Here is a 20,536-nt window from a genome sequence, read left to right on the forward strand (position 1 = left end):
ATAGTGATCTGAATAAAAACAATCAGAAAAATAACAATTAAAAATTATCAATTTCTCTTCCCATTTGAACTCAAAGAAGTTTCCAAAATCATTCTAAAAGCAAGAGAGGAAGAGGTCAAAAATATTTCAAGGGATATTATGTCACAATTGGAGACACAACTGATAAGGTTTGCTTTCTGCTCCATACAGTCCTCACTTTAAATGGGAACACTCTGAGAAAGACTTTTACTGAACACTTAAAAAGATAGGAAGGTTTATTTTGGATTTGTGTGACAACCCAAAGTCATATATTTCAGATTGAAAGCCGTGTAAATTGAAATAACAAATAAAGTGGCCCTCACTTGTGATAGAAGAAATATTGTAATTATATTATACAGAATGTCCTTATTACTAAAAGCCATCACACTGCAGAAACCATGTTTTTTTTTAAAAAAAAAAATTGAATTCACATTTTATTTTACCAAATGACTTTCTACAGAAAGCTAATACTTTTTGCCCATGAAAGTTTCAGACTGCATTCAGATTCAGTCATATTTAAACAAGATACGCTAAATCTATGGGATACATTAAATCAGTTGCTTATACTGATTTCAATAAGTCAGTACTAAATAAATCTCTATCAAATCCACGTTCCTTTCCCTCAGACACATAATGAAAATGACTGTTGGGTCAAAGTGTGTGTATTTTATCTAATTAAACATACATTCCACCAACATAAAATTTTAGTTGACTTAATAGAATATGAGTGTATGTCATTCATTATAAAGATCTAGAAATTTATTGTTTCTAAGTGTACGGTATGAGCTAAGAAATTCTAGGTTTGGTTCTCATAAGTTTAGGAAAACGTGTCCTTAGCCCAGCATAGTACAGAGATAAAAGTACTAATATTACTAATACCGGTATTATTTATAGAAGCAGTACTAAGAAGCTAGCATCAGTATAAAATTAAGAAATGTACCAAAGAGGGCCAATAGAGGAAAACATAGCCCTGATATGTTCATTTACTTTTTTTTTTCAGATTTGTGTGCAATAACTTTGATTGGCTTACATTCAGCATTCCAAGAAGATTCAAATACAATAATTTAACAATTATCTACCTAACAAATGAAAAGAATCAACAGGAATACACAGCCAGTCCTTCATACAGCAAATGAGCATAAAACTTATCCAGAATCAAAAATGAAATCCTACTGGAATCCATAAGCTTCCATACTGACAACTGCAGTTAAACCTGTTTCACCCCATTCCAACATTTACAAGTCACGGGAACAAAAGCTTAAATGCAATTCTTATTTGGAGAGAGATATATCCAAGCACCATAAGCGTATTGATGAAACCTCACATGTCCCGTCAGATCACTTGCTTGATCATTGGCTTCATGTGGTTATTAGGGGAGGGGGGAGAGTTGAGCCCTATGGCAGTCCACAAAAGAGAAGCCATACACCCAACCACTCCTACTAGCCCCCACTGCCATCATCCGTAACAATCTACTCAGGAAGGAGAACCAAGGTAAAAGTGTCCTCCCTAGACAATCTTTGCAGACGATCCAGAAGCAACTTACAGGCTATAACATCAAAGCCAGTAGCAGACTCCCAATATCACCGTACTTAGAACATAATGCTCTTGTCCCATGCTTATGACCTCAAACCAAGTATGACTTGAACTGAAAAAAAAAAATCGACAGCTGGGAACATGTACGAATTAGAAGAGGAAAATCCTCAGAAATCTGAAGAAATGGCTTAGAGCAAAAAAAGCTCAAACACTTAAAACAAGCCATGAAATATGCAGATCTGCATTCCTGGAGATAACATATTATGTGTCACTGACTCTTTCTTCTTTTATGGCATTCTCCTATTCACATAACACAACCATAGATATATTAAATATCATTCATATACAGGAATATATTTTCCCATAATCTTTTACAACTGACTAACATTTAGTAATGCTAGCTATCCCTTTTCTTAATTGGTGTCCTGCCAAACCAGCAACACACAGTCCCATCCGTCTCAAGTTCCTTGTAAGCAGTCTGAAAATTCACCATAAACTATTCTCTAACACTTGTGAAGTAAAAATCCATGTGTTCCAACACCATGAGAAGACAAAGGGCACATCTTTCATTTTTATTTTACATCTAGGTCTTCTTACATGAAGGTCAATTTTTGCCCAATCCTCAGGTGTATTTTCCCCCAAAGTTCATATTGTGTGATACTACAACTAAATGCATACAAGAACACGTAACAGTAGACCTCATTATCAAAACACTACCTTTCCATCATATGCCTCACTACCGCCCATTTGCTTGGCCCACAGAGAAGCAAAGCAACACCTACCTTTTAGCCCAACCCACGTCATAAAAAACCCAAAAGACTTTTAGAAAGATTGTGATTATGGTTTTATTTTATATATATATATATATAAAAAACAACTTCCAACTATAGTAACTTTAAGATACTATAGTAACTTTAACATTTAAGAGTCATTTTCACGTTCTTTTGATTTCCACATATATACTTTTAAGTTCATGCATCTTAGAAAGCAGCCATTTGTTCACTGAAACTCACACCCCAACATCTTGTAAACTATGATAAGATGTTTTGCTGAACCAACTAGTATATCAAACTCTGGAATAAATCCACTCCTCTTAAAAGGACGCTTTTCTTTAGCTGCCAACATGTAAGAGGCCAGTATATCCTTACGTAACACAAAAGTTTGAAGGAGAATTCTTTGAGGCGTGGAAACTTCAGAAACGTAATGTATATAGATCGATATATTCAAGCTGTCTAAACCAGCTAGTTTAAAGTACGGTAATTATAATGACAAATCCATATAGGCTAAAAAAGAAAACCTTATGGATATTTAGAAGTAGCCCTTCCTGAATATAGTGGGGCTTGTTCTCTAACAAATGCACTTAGAATTACACTACCGTGCTTTACTCCTTTTCAATAACCCTTCTGAATTAAAATTTGAGAAACATTTTGAAATTATTCTATAGGAAAAAAGTTTCTGAACTGCATAACTTATTACACTTCATATATATTGCATACCTCATCCAGATCATTGTAAAAAGTTTTTTCTTCTACCATTAATAATGTACCATCAAGATTAAGATGCACATATTAGTGAAATGAAATATGTTTATTATGTTCTTTTTCAAACAGTTTTTTGAAGTCTCAGAAAATCTAAGTATGAGCTATAAATCCTGATTCCATTCTTTTTTGTCCCATTATGTACTATTGGTTACTAAGCTAATAGTTATAGAGTACCTTTTAAATCACTAAGATCATTATAAGTGCATTTGCTTCATCATGGGCTTTCTTTCTAGTGCTACATATTTTCTGAAATTGTCCCCCCATCCCAAAAAGTAATTTGAGCACCCATTATTAAATTCTTCAAGTGCCTTTTGCTTAAAAATGTCAAAATGCTGCACTAAGAGTATTGGCAATTTCCTGGGAAATCTGGAAGTTTCTGTTCTTCCTATAGTCCATAGTGATTCAGTTATTTTCAAGGGTGGCCAGGAAGTTATATGGGAGTAAATCTTCCACTACTGTAGTATTAGTGATGATTAGAAACACTCTGAAAGATTTACTTCCAAAAGAATGGATCAGCAAAGCCCAGAAAACATTCTAGAATATTCCATCATGAGGTATTCTTTGCATACTACTGATGACTAATCCAGGTCTTAACGAATGTTTAACGAATGGAACTATATCTATGTGGAGGGAAACACGCAGTGTTTGGAAGGGACACTTTGGAAGGGACAGTCAAAATTTAGATTCTTAAAAGATTTCAGCATTGGGTCCTATCTAACAAGCTGCAGTTTAGTGCTAAGAAAAGTAAGGTCTTAACACTTAGGCAAGAAAAACAAAATGTTCAGGTACAGGATAGGCAGTAACTGGCTCAACATAGTAGTAACATAAAAGGACTCTAAGTATCATTTAAGTATGAGTCAGCAGTGGGCTGCAGCTGCCAAAAAAGCCAATGCAGTCCTAGTCTGCATCAACAGAAGAGATAGCATCTAGGAACATCAAGGGAAGTGAGAGCCATTTTGGTCTAGCGGTTAAAGCACCAGGATAGAAAACAAGAGACCGTGACTTCAAGTCCTACTTTAGCCATGAAAACTAGCTGGGTAACCTTAGGCTAGTCACTCTCGGTCCAACTCACCTCACAGGGTTGTTGTGATAGGGAAAACAGGAGGAGGAAGGCATGTTGCATATGTTCGCCACTTTGAGTTATTTGTAAAAATAAAGGATATAAATAAGTAAATAAAAATGACAGTACCGCATTACACTGCACCAGTGAGGCCACCCTTGGAATATCGCATCCAGTTCTGGTCACCATAATACAAAAAAAGGTGTTGAGACCTTACAAAGAGCGCACAGAAGAACAACAAAGACGATAAGGGGTTGGGAGACTACGTTCAGAGGTGGTATTCAGCAGGTTCTGACCAGTTCTGGAGAACTGGTAGAGGAAATTTTGAGTAGTTCGGAGAATCTGCAAATACCTCCTCTGATTGGCCCCACCCCCATTTATTCTCTGCCTCCCGAGTCCCAGCTGATTGGCTGGGTCTTCTTTTGTTGCCCTGCACAGGAGAACAGAGCTGGAAAGCAGGTTAGATGGGTGGGGAGGGAATGGGGATTTTGCAGAAAACCTTGCCCCAGGAGTGGGGAGGGAATGGAGATTTTACAGTATCCTACCCCTGCCATGCCCACCAAGCCATGCCCAGTAGTAAAAAAAAAATTGAATCCCACCACTGACTACATTGTATGATGAACAGCTGTGGGAACTAAGCATGTTTAGCCTAGTAAAGATAAGGCTCAGGGAAGACCTGAGGGCTGTCACAGGGAAGAAGGAGGTCAAGAGGGGATCAACCTGAGTAGGAGAAGAAGGAAGGAAAGGATGGAAGCTCATCAGAGAGATGTAGAAATATTCCTAGAAATAGAAATAGGAGCAATTCCGTGACAGTGAGAAACAACTAATCAATGGAGCAGCTTGTCTCCTGGATTTCTGGTGCTCCATTGCTGAAGGCTTTCAAGAGATTGGACAATCATTTGTCTGGGATGGTATAAGTTTTTCTGCCTTGGGCAGGGGTCCCTTCCAGCCCCATAATTCTAAGATTTATTTATTTATTTCTCCCTCCTTTTGTTTTGAATAAATATAGGGTTTTATTATCCATCGTAATTTATTGCTATTATTGTATTAGCATTAAGTTTGAGATGTAATTCTTCTGATACTTTATTGAGCTTACTTGATTATTTTAAGGTAGCAGAGAACACCAAGTTTGCTATCTCTTCAGGAAACAACCTCTGGCAGAGCTCCTTCATCCTATTTTGGTATACGTTTGTAGTTCATGCAAACGATTTTATTACGATTTAAATAAAAACTATTGTTCACAATTTCCCTTGAAATTGAATTGAAAAAAAATGGAAAGTGAGGGAAGCTGGCTGCTGAAAGCCAAGACAGAATTCCGTAGTGAAAAACTGCCATTTCTCCCCACATCTCTCTCCTCCATGAGAATCTCATCAAATTTTCATTTTCTTTTGGGAAAAATAATCAGAAGCCGTTTTGTTTCCAGCAGCCTTAATGATTATGAATGATAAAAATGCAAGGAATTTTTCAGCACAGCACCAGTTCAAAGGATCAGCAGTAAGTACTAAAGACTTTACATAATATTTTACAAAATCCACAGGTTATAATAAGATCTTGCTTAACAGCTGCAAGTAACAGGCTTGGGAAAACTGGCTTGTAAAACAAAACAAAAACAAAAGTAAAAAAAACAAAAGTAAAAAAAACCATGCACATTTCATATTGAAAAACATAAAACGCCAACAGATGGGAAAATTTCTCCTATCTATTCATAGTTAGTATTGTTCACTTCCATGCAAGTTTCATTAGCCTCCAGGTTTTATTTCTGTTTTCAAAATCGGAAACCATATCCAGATTGCAAAACTACCAGTGCTCAGGAATTCTAAGCTTCTGATTACATACTTCAGTTAGTTCATACAAAAAGTCTAAAGGCCACACAGCCGATTTATAAACACATTTTAGTAGGAGCTGTAAGGAAAACACTGCCACTAACAAGGAACAGAACAGCTCCAACTGGCACTATTAAACAAGGAGAGAGTTGAAGAAGAAGGAAAACCTCTTGCAAGCAATAGGCCTATCTTATTCAGCTAGCTCAAATCTGAACCACTCACATAATTTCCAGAAGCTGAATCAATATTGCTGGGAATATCAATGGTCTTGATTAGGAAAGAGTGTGGGAAGCACCAGTTGCTTCAATCGCTTGTAGGTGATCTTCAGTTTTCAGAAAAAATGAGGTTTATTGGGGACTAAAACTCATCTTTTCTGTGCCTGTTTATTTTTTTTACAGCTTCAAACACTTTTCTCCCAGCTAAGTGTTAAAAGTAGGCAAACGTATAATCTTGCTTATAATGCCCATCATTCCATTATCCATTTGAGCGATGGGAACTCAAAACCAGGAATGAGGTACGTTTTCATAGCCGTGGAACTACCCTTAATTGTTTAATGTTGTGGTTTTTATTAAAAATTACAATTACTAGACATAAAAACTAATACAGGTAATCTTTGAGTTGCGAATATAATGGAGCCTGCCAATTACAGTCATAACCCGAGGATTCGTTGGAGTGAATCACGTAAAATGAACGTGAAAAATTCCTTTCGGCCACGCATTCACTAACCGAATGCACAGGTTGTTAAGCAAATGAAGTATCTCGGAGTGGGGGAGGTCATTGAGGGGGGCTAGTGATAGAACAGGACTCCCCTGACCCACTAAGGTAACTCATGCTCCCCACAATTGCTTCCCCCCCCCAAATCCTTCCGCGTTGGATGGCGAGGGCTTGTAGACTATTTTCAGGTTTGAAGTAAAATGTTAATGCACAGGTGTCAAACTCGCGGCGTCCCATTGCTGTTATGTGACACAGAGCTGGGGTGGGCGTGGCCTGTGTATGACGCATCCGGCCCGCAGGCCGCCAGTTTGACACCCCTGTGTTAATGTATCTCCCACTTAAAATGGCAGAAAATCTTTTCAAGAAATCATACCATTGTAGGAAGTTAGCACCCACCCCTCTCCTAGAAAATTGAAATATCCTAGGAAATATTAAAAAGGCAGAATATTTCTCCTAAAAAGAGTAGAAACTCAGAAGCAGAAACTCACCCCCACCTTTGTTAATGGGTGGGCCATTAAGGCCTGGGCCAGAATACTTTACATAGCAAAGATCTCCAGGTAAATCTACAGCAATTGCTCAAAAGCCCTTTCAGTGCATCATCATCCAGCAAGGCTCAACCAAGCCTGGAACTCAGGAGGAGGAAGGCATGTTGCATATGTTCGCCACTTTGAGTTATTTGTAAAAATAAAGGATATAAATAAGTAAATAAAAATGACAGCACCGCATTACACTGCACCAGTGAGACCACCCTTGGAATATCGCATCCAGTTCTGGTCACCATAATACAAAAAAGGTGTTGAGACCTTACAAAGAGCGCACAGAAGAACAACAAAGACGATAAGGGGTTGGGACACTACGTTCAGAGGTGGTATTCAGCAGGTTCTGACCAGGACAGCCTACAGAGTTGCCCCTGCATGGCCTCATGGGAGTCTGACAACCAATCAGAATACAAGCTCCAATTCAAATCCCAACAAAGGTTATAAAACCCAGGCACTCTCAGCACCTCAGCCCTTTTCTTGATCTCTTCCTTCACCTTGAAGCATGTGATCATCCTTCCTTTTCACTCTGGAGCTCCAGGCCATGTGTTCCTGTCCACCATTAAACCTTCCAAACAGCCTCCATGTTTCCAGTGTCTTTTTTCCCACTTTGAACTGAACCCAGAAGGATATTTCTTCCAACACTATCAAATTAAGTGGTACCATCAGAACAGATTTAGAGGTGTGCCACTAAAAAAGGAAACTGGGGGGTGGGGAATGCTCCTCCTGGTTTAAAAGGGCAGCTCTGAAAGTAAAAACAGGCCAGCCGCCATTTTCCATACTTTAAACTGGAAGAGGTTCCCATGACTTGACAACCAAGGTGGCAGGCGTTATAGATAAAGCACCTTCCGTCTCACACCCCCTCAAGCTAGGCTTTTCATATGCACAAAGAAGCTATGTGAAAAAAAGGGACAGGAAAAAAAAATCAATTCTGAGCAAACAGAGAAGGTGGAACACTCTACCCTTTTTAAAAGAGAGACTTTTCTTATGACATTAATGTTGATGAAATAAATTAGTAAAATTAATACAGGTCTTGGCATGCCTTTATCCTTCAGTACAAGACACACTGATTAACTAACCTCCCTGTAATTTAATTTTCAATCACCAACAATATTAATATACTCAAGACTCACTAAAGGTTGGTTTATTAAAATAAGAAATCTATTAATGCTTCTTTTGTTCCCAATGAGCTTGCTATGAATTTTAAAATATGTATTTGCTGCAATAATAAAGGCCCAGTTTCTTTAATTATAACACTGATTTTCATTGAACTTATTTATATTTCAATCCTTCACTGAGCTAAAAGAAGTGCAAAAGCTGATCTCTGGGAAAGCAAGGAGGGTAATGCCCCTTTGTAAAATCGTTTGACTATCGTATATTGCACTGCTTCTTTCTGGGTGTGTACGGTCTTTGCTTTTATTTTATTGTTTAATTTTATTTATCTTGTGTTTTTAAAGTTTCAACGTCTTAAGGGCCCAGGGTCGTGTGAAGACAAATAGCCCTTAATTGTAACTAACCAAACTAAGTCATTAAGCAAGTGAATGAGCGAGGAGAAGACACGGTGGCTCAGTGGCTAAGACGCTGAGCTTGTCGATCAGAAAGGTCGGCAGTTTGGCAGCTTGAACCCCTAGCGCAGCATAACGGAGTGAGCTCCCGTGACTTGTCCCAGCTTCTGCCAACCCTAGCAGTTTGAAAGCATGTAAAAAATGCAAGTACAAAACTAGGGACCCCTTTGGTGGGAAGGTAACAGCGTTCCGTGCGCCTTCAGCGTTTAGTCATGCCAGCCACATGACCACGGAGACGTCTTCTGACAGTGCTGGCTCTTCAGCTTTGTAACAGAGATGAACACTGCCCCCTAGAGCCGGAAACGACTAGCACGTATGTGCAAGGGGAACTTTTACCTTTATCCCAATTAAGGGGTCAAATATGTTGAAAGAGAAGAGTTGGTTAAAAAGATAAGATCATGAAAAGGCTTTCCAAAAAAAAAAAGCTGTTCCACCAAGAGAAGATGTAGAAGATGTTAATTTTATGGAATTAAGGGAAAGTTTCTTAAAAATGAATGGATTCCTGACATGACATGATCAGCTCATAGACCAGATAATCTACCAATACAAAGGGCTGGAACCTGCTTACTTTTCCTAAGCGTCACATGTAATAAGAGGTAAAGTTCCTTCTGGAAAAGTCCTAAGAAAAAGGATTACAGACCCAAAAAGCTTCTTCTGGATAGCTTCCTCTTCTCTTCTTTATCAATCATAGGGACTAGCATAGATTTCTCTATTTCATTTGTCACCTCATCACTCCTCTACACAGTTGGACATCCTGTATAGGTAGTCCTCGACTTATGACCACAATGGAGCCCAAAATTTCTGTTGTTAAGTGAGACATTTAAGTAAGTTTTGTCCCATTTTACGACCTTTCTTGACTCAGTTCTTAAGCAAATCACTTCAGCTGATTCAGTTAGCAACCCGGTTGTTCAGTGAATTTGGCTTCCCCATTGACTTTACTTCTCAGAGCTTGTCGATCAGAAAGGTCGGCAGTTTGGCGGTTCGAATCCCTAGTGCCGCGTAACGGAGTGAGCTCCCGTTACTTGTCCCAGCTTCTGCCAACCCTAGCACCGCATCATATGACCACGGGACACTGCAACAGTCATAAATATGAACCAATTGCCAAGCATCTGAGTTTTGATCACGTGAACATGGGGGACGTTGCAAAGGTCGTAACGGTGAAAAAAGGTCGTTAAGTCACTTTTTCCGTGCCATTGTAGCTTTGAACGGTCGCTAAATGAACTGTTATAAGTCAAGGACTCTCCTGTATAGGCAATAGTTTCAAATCTGATTAGCTAGACTGCGTGCGACTGAGTTACACTGAGTCGAAACATAACCAAAAATGGGGAATAGCAGCTACTCTGCAAAAGGGTAGCATAAGTTGCACTGGAGGATAAGAAAACTATGTAAGGAATGCAAGACTTCTCTTCTGTCCCATGGGCACCCCTGATTAAGAAGGAATGAGATTTTTGGCACTCACACATATGGCGATACTAACACCACCCATTATAATAACACAAAATTCTAGGGAAAGGTGAGGAAAGAAATAGGAGGAAAGTCAAACCTAGACAACTAGGCAGTCTGACATGCACACAGAATCTTACCTAAAACCTACTAGGAGAAGTAGTCCTTGACTTACAACCACAATTGTGCACACATTTCTGTTGCTTAGCGAGACAGTTGTCAAATAAATTTTTGCCCGGTTTTATGACCTGCCTTGCCACAGTTGTTAAGTGAACCATGATGGTTGTTAGGTTAATAGCACGGTTGTTAAGTGAATCCGGTTTCCCCATTGACTTTGCTTGTCAGAGAGTTGCAAAAGGGGATCACATGACCTTTTGGGACACTGCAACAGTCATAAATATGAGTCAGTTGCCAAGCCACTGCATTCTGATCACGTGACCACGGGGATGTTCAGAGGTGGTATTCAGCCATTTCTGACAGGTTCTGGAGAACCGGGAGTGGAAAGTTTGAGTAGTTCAGAGAACTGGCAAATACCGCCTCTGACTGGCCCCGCCCCCAACTCTTCCCTGCCTCCCGAGTCCCAGCTGATTGGCTGGGTCTTCTTTGGTTGCCCTGCACAGGAGAACGGAGCTGGAAAGCAGGTTAGTGGGGTGGGGAGGGAATGGGATTTTGCAATAACCTTCCCCCAGGAGTGGGGAGGGAATGGGGATTTTGCAGTATTCTTCTCCTACCATGCCCACCAAGCCATACCCACCTAGCCATGCCCACAGAACCGGTAGTTTAAAAATTTGAATACCACCACTGGGGATGTTGCAATGGTTGTAAGTGTGAAAAGCAGTCATAAGTCTTTTTTTCAGTAACTTTGAACGATCATTAAATGAACTGTTGTAAATTAAGGACTACCTATAGTACTAAGGCAAGGGACTATGAAGAGAATGGATGATATCTAGCTGCCAGCAGCCAGAAGACACACCAAAAAACAATGAAAACAAACACATCATCTAAACAAAAATGGCGGCCTGAAGGGAGTCAGCCAGCATAAAGATATTGAGAGGATGATAAAAGAACCAACTAATATTTAATTTTTTATGTCAGTGAAAAGAATGTTTACTTAACCATATCATAGACTATTGGTGCTCATTAAACTCTAGAACAGAGGTAGTGTTTTCTCTAGTGATATTCATCACACAGAACAAACTCCCCATGAAGGTTGGGAAAAGATTTTTGCCATAAACTACACATTTATCAGTTTTTTAAGGATTTTACTCCAGTAAAATCTAGATATTCTCCTTCAGTCCTAACAATAGCTTCTTAAACAGTATACTGCATAAACTATTTGTATCCATATGATCATTATGTTTATTATGCATATTTAATTATTTATTGTATCAACTAATTGGAACCAAAATTAAACTAAAACTAAATTAAATAGTCAATGTAACGATAAATTTTATTTTTAACAAAGGAAAAGAAGGGGAAAGGAAAATGGGAAGGGAGACTGAACATTTATCTCTGGTGCAAAATAATTGCAAAAAACATTGAAGTCCATCAATGACTTCACCACTAACAGTAATATACTATTACATCTTGTTCTGTTCCATTTTAATGTTTTAATTTTTTAATTCTGGTCTTTGACCATAAGAAACGATTGATTGAAACATCAACTAAATGCTAAAAAATCCCTTTTCTTGTCCGTATTTTAACTTAAATTGTTTTGTTATTTCTTTCAAAAAAAAAAAAAAGATAAAGAAATTGCTACGTATTGAATGGTTTCTTTGTTTGAAAAGATTCTTGAAGAACTTGGGGAAATTTTCTACCAATCTTTTACAATAAATCCAGTATCAGTTCATAGTCCATATATCCTAATGCATGTGAATTGATTCAACAATTAAGAAACTGACTCTTTGTTAGTGTGGGCTGTTGGACTCACTGAAAAACTGGAGCATATATTTCATTACTTTGATGGTATTATGCACGTGACAAATTGTATTGTAAAATAACTAACACAGCAAAGTTAGAAATAAACTTACAATGAAGAATAAATTTCATCTGGTCACCTCTTACTAGCTGTATTGATATTTTCCATAATAGATTAGCCTTGTTTGTAAAACTATTATCTTGGATCAATATACTAAATATGGAGGACTGCAACATTTATGTTCCTCAAGCTCATATAGATATTTACAATTGTAATATATTTTTCTAACTTAGGCTGTGTAAAGAAATGAACCTTCCTCTTTCTAAAATTAAGAAAACCTGGCCTTATAAAAACAACAGAATGAAGGTTAACTGTGGCATACTAGGAGATCTGCAAAAAAAAGCCTATTTGAGCCTCTATGATCATGTTTCTATTTCTGCTTTTTTTAATGCAAAGGAATAACAATAATTAAAAAAAAGAAAATCTTTCTGGAGCAGCTTCTGCAGTATTTGTCAGCACAAAGAGAAAAACAGAAACCGTGGCATTTCAATTTTTTAAAAAAATTATCTTATGTCTTCCCACCAGCTACCTACACAGAGTCTATTTTGGTTTCCATATATACATTATTAGTAAACATCCCAATTATATAAACGATTCATAGGAAGCCACACAAGTATTTAGGCTCAGCATCATTAGTCTACAAGACTGAGTCCGTCCATGCAACAAATTCAAGTTCTTTGCTGAGACAAGACTATTTGCTCTTGCTTAAGATAATAAATAGCTAGTCCCTTTCTTGTTATTGGAAACATACTGTTGTGTAATAATATGATCCCTCTCTGAAATCTTCCAAAAATAAATATTTACATGAGCTTACACAAAACTCCTCATTTCAGAAAGTCACGAATATCTTCTTCCCATTGAAAAAATCAGAATCACCATACTTCAGGGATAGATTTCTTTTCCCCCCAGCTTTTTCCCCCCCAAGTGCACAATCTACTTCAGGGGTGTCAAACTCGATTTCATTGAGGGCCGCATCAGAGTTGTGTTTGACCTCAGGGGGGGCATGGCCAGTGGGCATGGCCAACTCAACGTCACTCGTATTGGGGGCGCCTGTGGCGGCCTGAGCACTTTGCCAGCAAAAACCGGCTCCCAAGCTCCGTTTTCGGCTTGTGACAGTTTCCTTCAACTCTCTGCCAGTGAAATGGAGCTCAGAAGGGCTGCGTGTTCTATTTTCACTGGCAGGGGCACCACGGGGCGGTCCTTCACTGTTTCCAGCGGCCCTGGGGGCCAGATCTAAGTACCTCGCAGGCTGGATCCATCCCCTGGGCCTTAAGTCTGATACCCCTGGTTTACTTTTTTTTAAAATCAGTTGAATGTTGATTCATTGGTTGTGAAAAGCATTGACCAACCAACTTGTTGCCTGAGGCTGATGTTATTATGGGTTGAGAGAGAGGAAGTGGCCCAAAGTCACGCAGCCAGTTTTCATGCCTAAAATAGGACTAGAACCCACAAACGCTTAGTTTCTGGAGCAACACCTTAATAATTAAACCAAACTGGTTTTCTCTTTTAGGCACTGATTAACCTTAATCGCTCTCTCCTGTCATTATCCTTAAATTGTTGCCCTCCCCAATTTCAAAACATGAGACAAATCCTTACATATGCAACAATTTAATTCAGTTATATTCAGCACTAAAATAAATGTTTCGGCTTTTTAAGATGTTGTTTTTTTTCTGAGCTCACATGTGTATGCTGAATTCTTAAGAATTCATAATCCATGAATTAGGGTGAATTCTATTTGTCCTCCCCCCACCCCACCCCAAGATAACAGCGAGGCCTGTTGAAGTCTATGCGTTTATCAGAATTGGAAGGGCACTATCACTAGTTGGCTCTTGGATTTCAGCAGTCATTCCCACAGCTATTATGCTCCCTGAGTCAAGCCAAGAAAAAATCATTTACCTTTTACAGATAACAGCATGCTCTGCTATATTAATCATAGGAGGCACGGAGTTATACTGGAGTCACTGAATCACATGCTAGAATCTCACTGTGCCACTGCTGGGCAAGCCAAATGAATACCAACACTTAGAAATACCTAGATAAGTCACTGGGCATATGATTTAGACAAGACACAAGGAATGCCAGGCTCATTTTAAAAAGGATTTACAAAAGCATTACATATTAAATACCATAAGTCCACAAAGAAATGTATCTGAAAAACTGGCACACGCCTGGTGGCCTTAGAATATGCTGCACTATCATTCTCACCATCTCCAATGTGGCCAGATGTCTAATATATCTAGAGCAGTGATGCAGAACCTTTTCGACACCAAGTGCCCAAACTGGAAAATGTGGGTGCATATGCGTAGTAAGCATGAGTGTGTGCGCGTGTGCCGGAGCAACGGAAAGCGAAGACCAGCTGGCCAGTGCGCATGTGTGCAGTGCACCAGCTGGTCTTCGTGCACATGGGAGCGCGCGCACACACTCATGCATGCGCCAGAAACCGAAGAGCAGCTGGCGCTCTAGCATGCACAAAGACCAGCTGGCCAGCATGCGCATGCGCATCGGCCAGCTGGTCTTCGGGTTTCTGGTGTTCTGGCGTGTGTGAAGACTAGCATGCCAGAAACCAAAAGAGCTGGCAACGGCACGTGTGCCCAGAGAGGGCTCTGTGTGCCATCTCTGGCCTGCGTGCCATAGGTTTGCCATCACGGATCTAGAGGGTATCATATTGGTGGTGATTCTTTCAAAATAAAAGAATAGTGAGTTTGTGTAAATCACACATACCACCTTTCCTGCCACCTTAAAACCATCTGCATGCCTTTCTGTGGAAAACCTATGAGGAGAAAGCCACCAGAAGGTTTAGGAGATAAGAGATCTACTGATTAACCCAAAACGGCACCCTGGGAAACCTTTCTTCTTGCAGAGGGCCTCCTAAAACTAATACCAAGCATCATGACAAAGATTTGGCTGGTTCAGCATCCTGTTCCCAGCCAATAGCAAACTCTTTTATCTGGGGGTGCAGATAACTAACCATCTGAACTGGTCTCTCCACATGTCATCCTTAGTGAAACGTGCAAACCAGCATCTGCATTTCCTGCGTCGGATGAGGAGAGCACATCTTTCTTCTTCTGTCCTGGCTACTTTTTACAGAGGCACAAATTGAGAGGCTTTTTAACAAACTGCATCACTGTTTTGTTTGGTGGCAGCAATGCCTCAGATAGAAAGTCCATACAGAGAGTGGTAAGGACAACCGAGATTATAAGAAGCTCGCTCCCCGTCATTCAGGATACTGCTTATAAGTGGTATGTGCTTAGAGCTCAAAGCATTGTTAGAGGACCCCACACACACACTTTACAGTCTGTTTCTGTTGCTCCCCTCTGGGAGGAAGTTTCGAAGTATTTCTAGCAGGACTACCAGATTCTGTAACAGTTTTGTTCCCTATGCCACCCATCTGGTAAACTTGCAAGATTCGGGGTGTTTTTTTGTTGCCATGTACATATATACATCTGAACTAGACTGTGTTGTTTCTCTGTGTCATATATTATATGTGGTATATGCATAATTATTTATTTATTTAGTCGTGCTTATGTAGTATATATTGGAGGTGGTGATTCTTTGAGAGCTGTGTGCAATGAAATTTCATTTTAATGCATGTCGGTTAATATACATTCAAAGTGACAATAAAGTTCTTATTCTATTCTATTATTATTATTTAGAACAAATGCAGTGTCCCTTTTACATTCAGGGTCTACTACCACTGGTATTCAGAAACAGTAACTTTTACTATATGCTTTTTACCTTTATTTTTAGCTGTAAAGGTCATGCAAAATAACACACAGGTTCTAAATTTAAGAACATCAAAACAGCAATAATGGGTCAGATTAAAGGGCTTCTTTCCATCCTGGCCTTGTAATGCCATAAGCAGGATGACAGCAACTCATGCAAATGTCATTTAATTAGCATAGCTATTAACAAAAATGCTTCCGTTTCATCTAGGTTAAAGCAGTATTAAAATGTGCTTTTCACAAGCCAGCAAAATGATGAATATCAAGATCTTTCACTCCCAAGCAAACCAGGCTAGGCAGATGGGGGAATTCCCCTCTTTCCACTAGTGTGTATAAAGCACTTGAATATATAGGCGTATAGGTGTGTATGCGTGCCTGTCGGAAACAACACTCTCAAAATGCCCAGAGCAAAATAAATACATAAATAATATTGGTATGAATTTATAGCTGCTAACTAAAATTATTTAACTGACTAATTGTTAGTAAAACAGGGGCACCCTCGGTATATATCAATCAACCTCACTCTTTTTTAAAAAAAATCGTTGTATTTATTTATTAGCTTATAATATATAATACAAAAATGCGAAAGAAAATAGTAGGAAAATAGGAGAGGAAAAAGGGAAGGGGAAAAAGTGTAGGGCAAGGGGAAAAAAGAAAGAAAGGGTGCTGACTTTTTACTCCCTTTGGTGCAGTAGAATAAGATAATAACATCAAAGCTCAACTTTTTACTTTTACATAATAATACAAACTAGCCATTTCTATAACAACAAACCTATGTAATCCATAAAACCCCAAATCAAAGTTTCATTTTTTTTCCACCTCAAGCGCAAAGTCTAGAATGCGATTTCCAAGTAGTCATCCATCCTCACTCTCACACAGAAATTAATAAATCCAATTACAGAAGGATTAACTTAGTCAAGTCACCATAAAACAGGTTCAAAGCAACTTTTCGCCAATCAAAAATCAAACATGGCACTCCTAAGTATATCTACTCAGATGTAAACAACACTGAATTCAACGCTGTGTTACCTGGTGTTTAAATCCTGATTAAATTAATTTTAGTGCTTAATGATCCCAACATCTGTCTAGGGATGTGGATAGATTGTGCATGCTATATGGGCTTTAGATCAGTGTCCATAAGTTTGCTTAATTACTTGCTTAATTAATTCAAGGGGACAGGCTTACTGTATTATTGTATGAGCTAATAAGGTAACAGCAGTGTTCAGATGAAGAAAAGAGTGAACATTAAAATTAAAAACCCAATGCCAGCACAGCTCCAAAACAAGGGTAATTGAAGCAAGCAAGCAAAGGAAACAAAGCAAGGAAGGAACATTGCACTTTGGAAAACAGGTCCCAAGGGCATGATGCAAAGGGCAAGCCTCAGCTGGGCTGATCCTTGTGACTTACACAGTCATGCCTATAGAAAGCAATACAAAATTGGTTTGCTATTGCTGTCTTCCATATTTTGTTTTATTTTCCACTCTAGCCTATCAGGCATTCTCTGGAGGTCTCCCGTTCAAGTACTACTTGATCCTGATGTTGTTTAACCTTTTTAGACCACTCAAGTTAAGCAAGGGGTAGATAAGGAGATTCATTCTTAACTCAGTTTGAATCTCTGCAATACACCCACCCTGTCTCAACAACTGACTCTGGGCAGTGTATATCCTAAAATATAAAAACAATTTAAGCAGTTTAAACAGTACAAAATAAATATATTGGTACCGAGTGAAAATGATGGTATACAGCCAGAAAGGAGGGCCCGTAATGTAACTGGGTCCCAGGCATTGGCATACAACCAAATCTCCACCACCTTGTGAAAGGCCAACCGGATTGGGGTCATCCTGATGTCTGAAAGGAGAATATTTCAGAAGGCAAGGACTGTGGCAGAAAAGGCATATTTCCTGATTTCTGCCAGTTAACATTCCTTGGCTAATGGGCTTGCAACATGCCCAACCTGCCTGAACAAATTGGATGAGTAGAAACAACTTGGAGAAGACAATCATTCAGCTAACCCAGCCACAAGCCATATAAGTATTTAAGGGTAATAACCACCACTTTGAATTTTATCTGGAAACACACTGGCTCATGAAGGAATGGTGTTACATGTGTCAAATACCTAACCTCCTTTTACTACCTGTGTAGCACATTCTGCACCAATTGAAACTTCTGAATGCTCTTCAAGGGCAGGCCCATGTTCAGTGCATTGCAATAGTCCAGATGAGAGGTATTGAGGGCATGAGTGATTATGAGCAAATCTCCCAATCCGGGAATGTTGCAAAAAAAAACAAAAAAAACTGAAAATTCATCCTTAGTTTAAATTAAACGAACACTGAAATTAACTTTCAACATGGTCTTAGAAGTCTACACACAATGGTGAGTTTGAGGTTATTAAAAAGTGACATAAGTGAATTACCAAAGACTTTCTAGATAGCAAAAGTGCAATTGCTATTTTAAAAAATGCTTTAGTGCATAACATTGTTTTCCATAATGGAAAGCAGAAGGACTTTCTTGCTGATTGCTTTTTTTGTAACTGAAAGTATTAAGCAAATTCTGATAAAGCACCCTGCGTGTGTATATATACGAGGGCACACCCCTGTGTACTATATTTGTATATCTTGGAGATAATTTATCATTCCCCTTCAGCAAGAAACTAGGAAAAACTGTGACCCAAACCCCTACTAATTTATCAAAATGGCATTGCAACTACAGACAGGTGTGATGGTGTGATGGAATGACCTTGGGAGATAAGGAAGAGATGCTGCCCAGGCAAGAATCGGATAAGAGAGGGCACAGCCCACAGCTGCATAATGGGCAGAGAAAGTGATTCAGAAAAGAATTTTCCTAACCTTTCAGGCTGTAAAAAAAGATGGCGGGAGATTTGCACAATCAGACTTGCAAGATTCTGGTAGCCTTACAATAAAGTAGAATTAGCTCATCGTGCAGTGTTTCCTGTCTGGTCAACCTGGGAAAATCTTGCAAGCCACCTCTTCACTCCCATCTTCCAATTATATTACAGATGGACTTCTAAACAGAAGTGCTAAGCTTGGGAAAGGTTGACATGGAACATAATGTGGGTGAAAGAAGGGTGACTCAGAACATGGAGATAAAACATCTGCTACAGCAAAAGCCTAAGGAAAGGAAAGGGCAAAAAAATAATAATCCGAAAGTTCAGTATGTAGATGAAAAAAGGGTAAGCAGCAGTCTTCAGTTCAGAGGTGTAACACGAAACTCAGAGACAGACTGAAAGAATATCAAGGCAGCCATTCTACTGGTAAAAATGACATTTTTTTCATAAACCATCATTTGCGATAGTTCGTCAATGTGGCGACACGCGTTGGGTTCACACTGCTACATTCAATGTTTAGACAAGGTTGTCACTGAGAATATAGAAATGAACATATGTAAGTGAAAGAGATGTATCCGCGACAATGATTGTGTAACAGTGGTAAGAATTGGGTATGTCTATCTAAGGAAAAGAGATAGATGGGGCAAAGAAGAGGGGGTAAATTTACCCTCCAAAGCACCTGAGTGAGGACGAGAAGCAGTGGATGGAAACTAATCAAGGAGAGCCAACTTAGAACTAAGGAGAAATCTTCTGACAATGAGAACAATTAAGCGGCTTTGGGTGCATGGAGCTTCCAAGATCTGGGACTTAAGTGGATGGGTGGCACTACCTTAGACAGGTCCTCGACTTGGGGATTCTCCTGGTCTTGTGACTTCTGCTCAAAGAGCAGGTGGCAGTCGCAGATACCTTGTGCTCCAGTTGCAGCCTTTCCTGGATCCGGAGTCCATGAACTCAGTCATTCCATCCCTGTTCAACTCACATTTGGGCTACATGGGGCTACTACCCTTGAAGAGCATTAGGAAGGTACAGCTGGCCCAGACTGGCAGTTCTGTGGTGGAGGCAGATCTTAGGGCTCCTGAAGCGGCCCATGTCATACCACTGTTTTGCAAGCTGCACTGGTTGCCAGTTCACTTCCTTCTGGGTGAAGTTCAAGATGTTGGTTAACACCTTTAAAGCCCTGTATGGCCTGGGTCCAGATTACTTGAGGAACCATCTCACCCTGATGAGACTCAACTGCCCCACCCACACTGGCAGAGGGTGCATACCACAGATCCTGTCAGTCAAGGAATTTTAACTGGTGGGGTGCAGGAAAAGAGCGTACTCTGATGTGGCTCTGGCCCTCTGAGGTGAGATTGGCTCTCACCGTTCTGACTTTCTGCAAGAGTCTTAGGAGCTGGTTTTGCCAGTTGGTTTGAAGCCCCAATGGGAGAACACACTGGGCATGATTGATTGATTAAGAGCTAATTCCCCCTCTCTATTAGTTGTGGGTGTTCCATCACTGGAGGTTTTTAAGAAGAGACTGGACAGCCATTTATCTGAAATGATATAGGGCAGGGGTCCCCAACCACTTGGCCCTGGACCGGGACCAGTCTGTGGATCATTTTGTACCGGGCCGCAAAGAATGGTGGCTAGTGGTTGCTTGGGTGCCGCCATCTTGTTTCAACGGCGCTTGAGAAAGTGCTTCCGGGTGAGCTTGTCGGTCGTCGGTTGGAAAGCGGCGTTTGGGTGCTGAAGGAATCCTCGCACCTTAGTTTCGTC

The 20,536-nt window shown here is 39.7% G+C and overlaps 1 protein-coding gene across 2 annotated transcripts in view; it reads right to left on the minus strand.

The window, feature by feature from the left end:
• Positions 1–20,536, minus strand: part of GRAMD4 (GRAM domain containing 4) — a 92,571-nt gene that overhangs the window by 59,724 nt on the left and 12,311 nt on the right. The window lies entirely within an intron of this gene.

Source organism: Notechis scutatus, chromosome 6, assembly GCF_049901735.1.
Source record: "Notechis scutatus isolate UNSWTSFEM ecotype Mainland chromosome 6, rNotScu1.2, whole genome shotgun sequence".
Lineage (NCBI taxonomy): Eukaryota > Metazoa > Chordata > Lepidosauria > Squamata > Elapidae > Notechis > Notechis scutatus.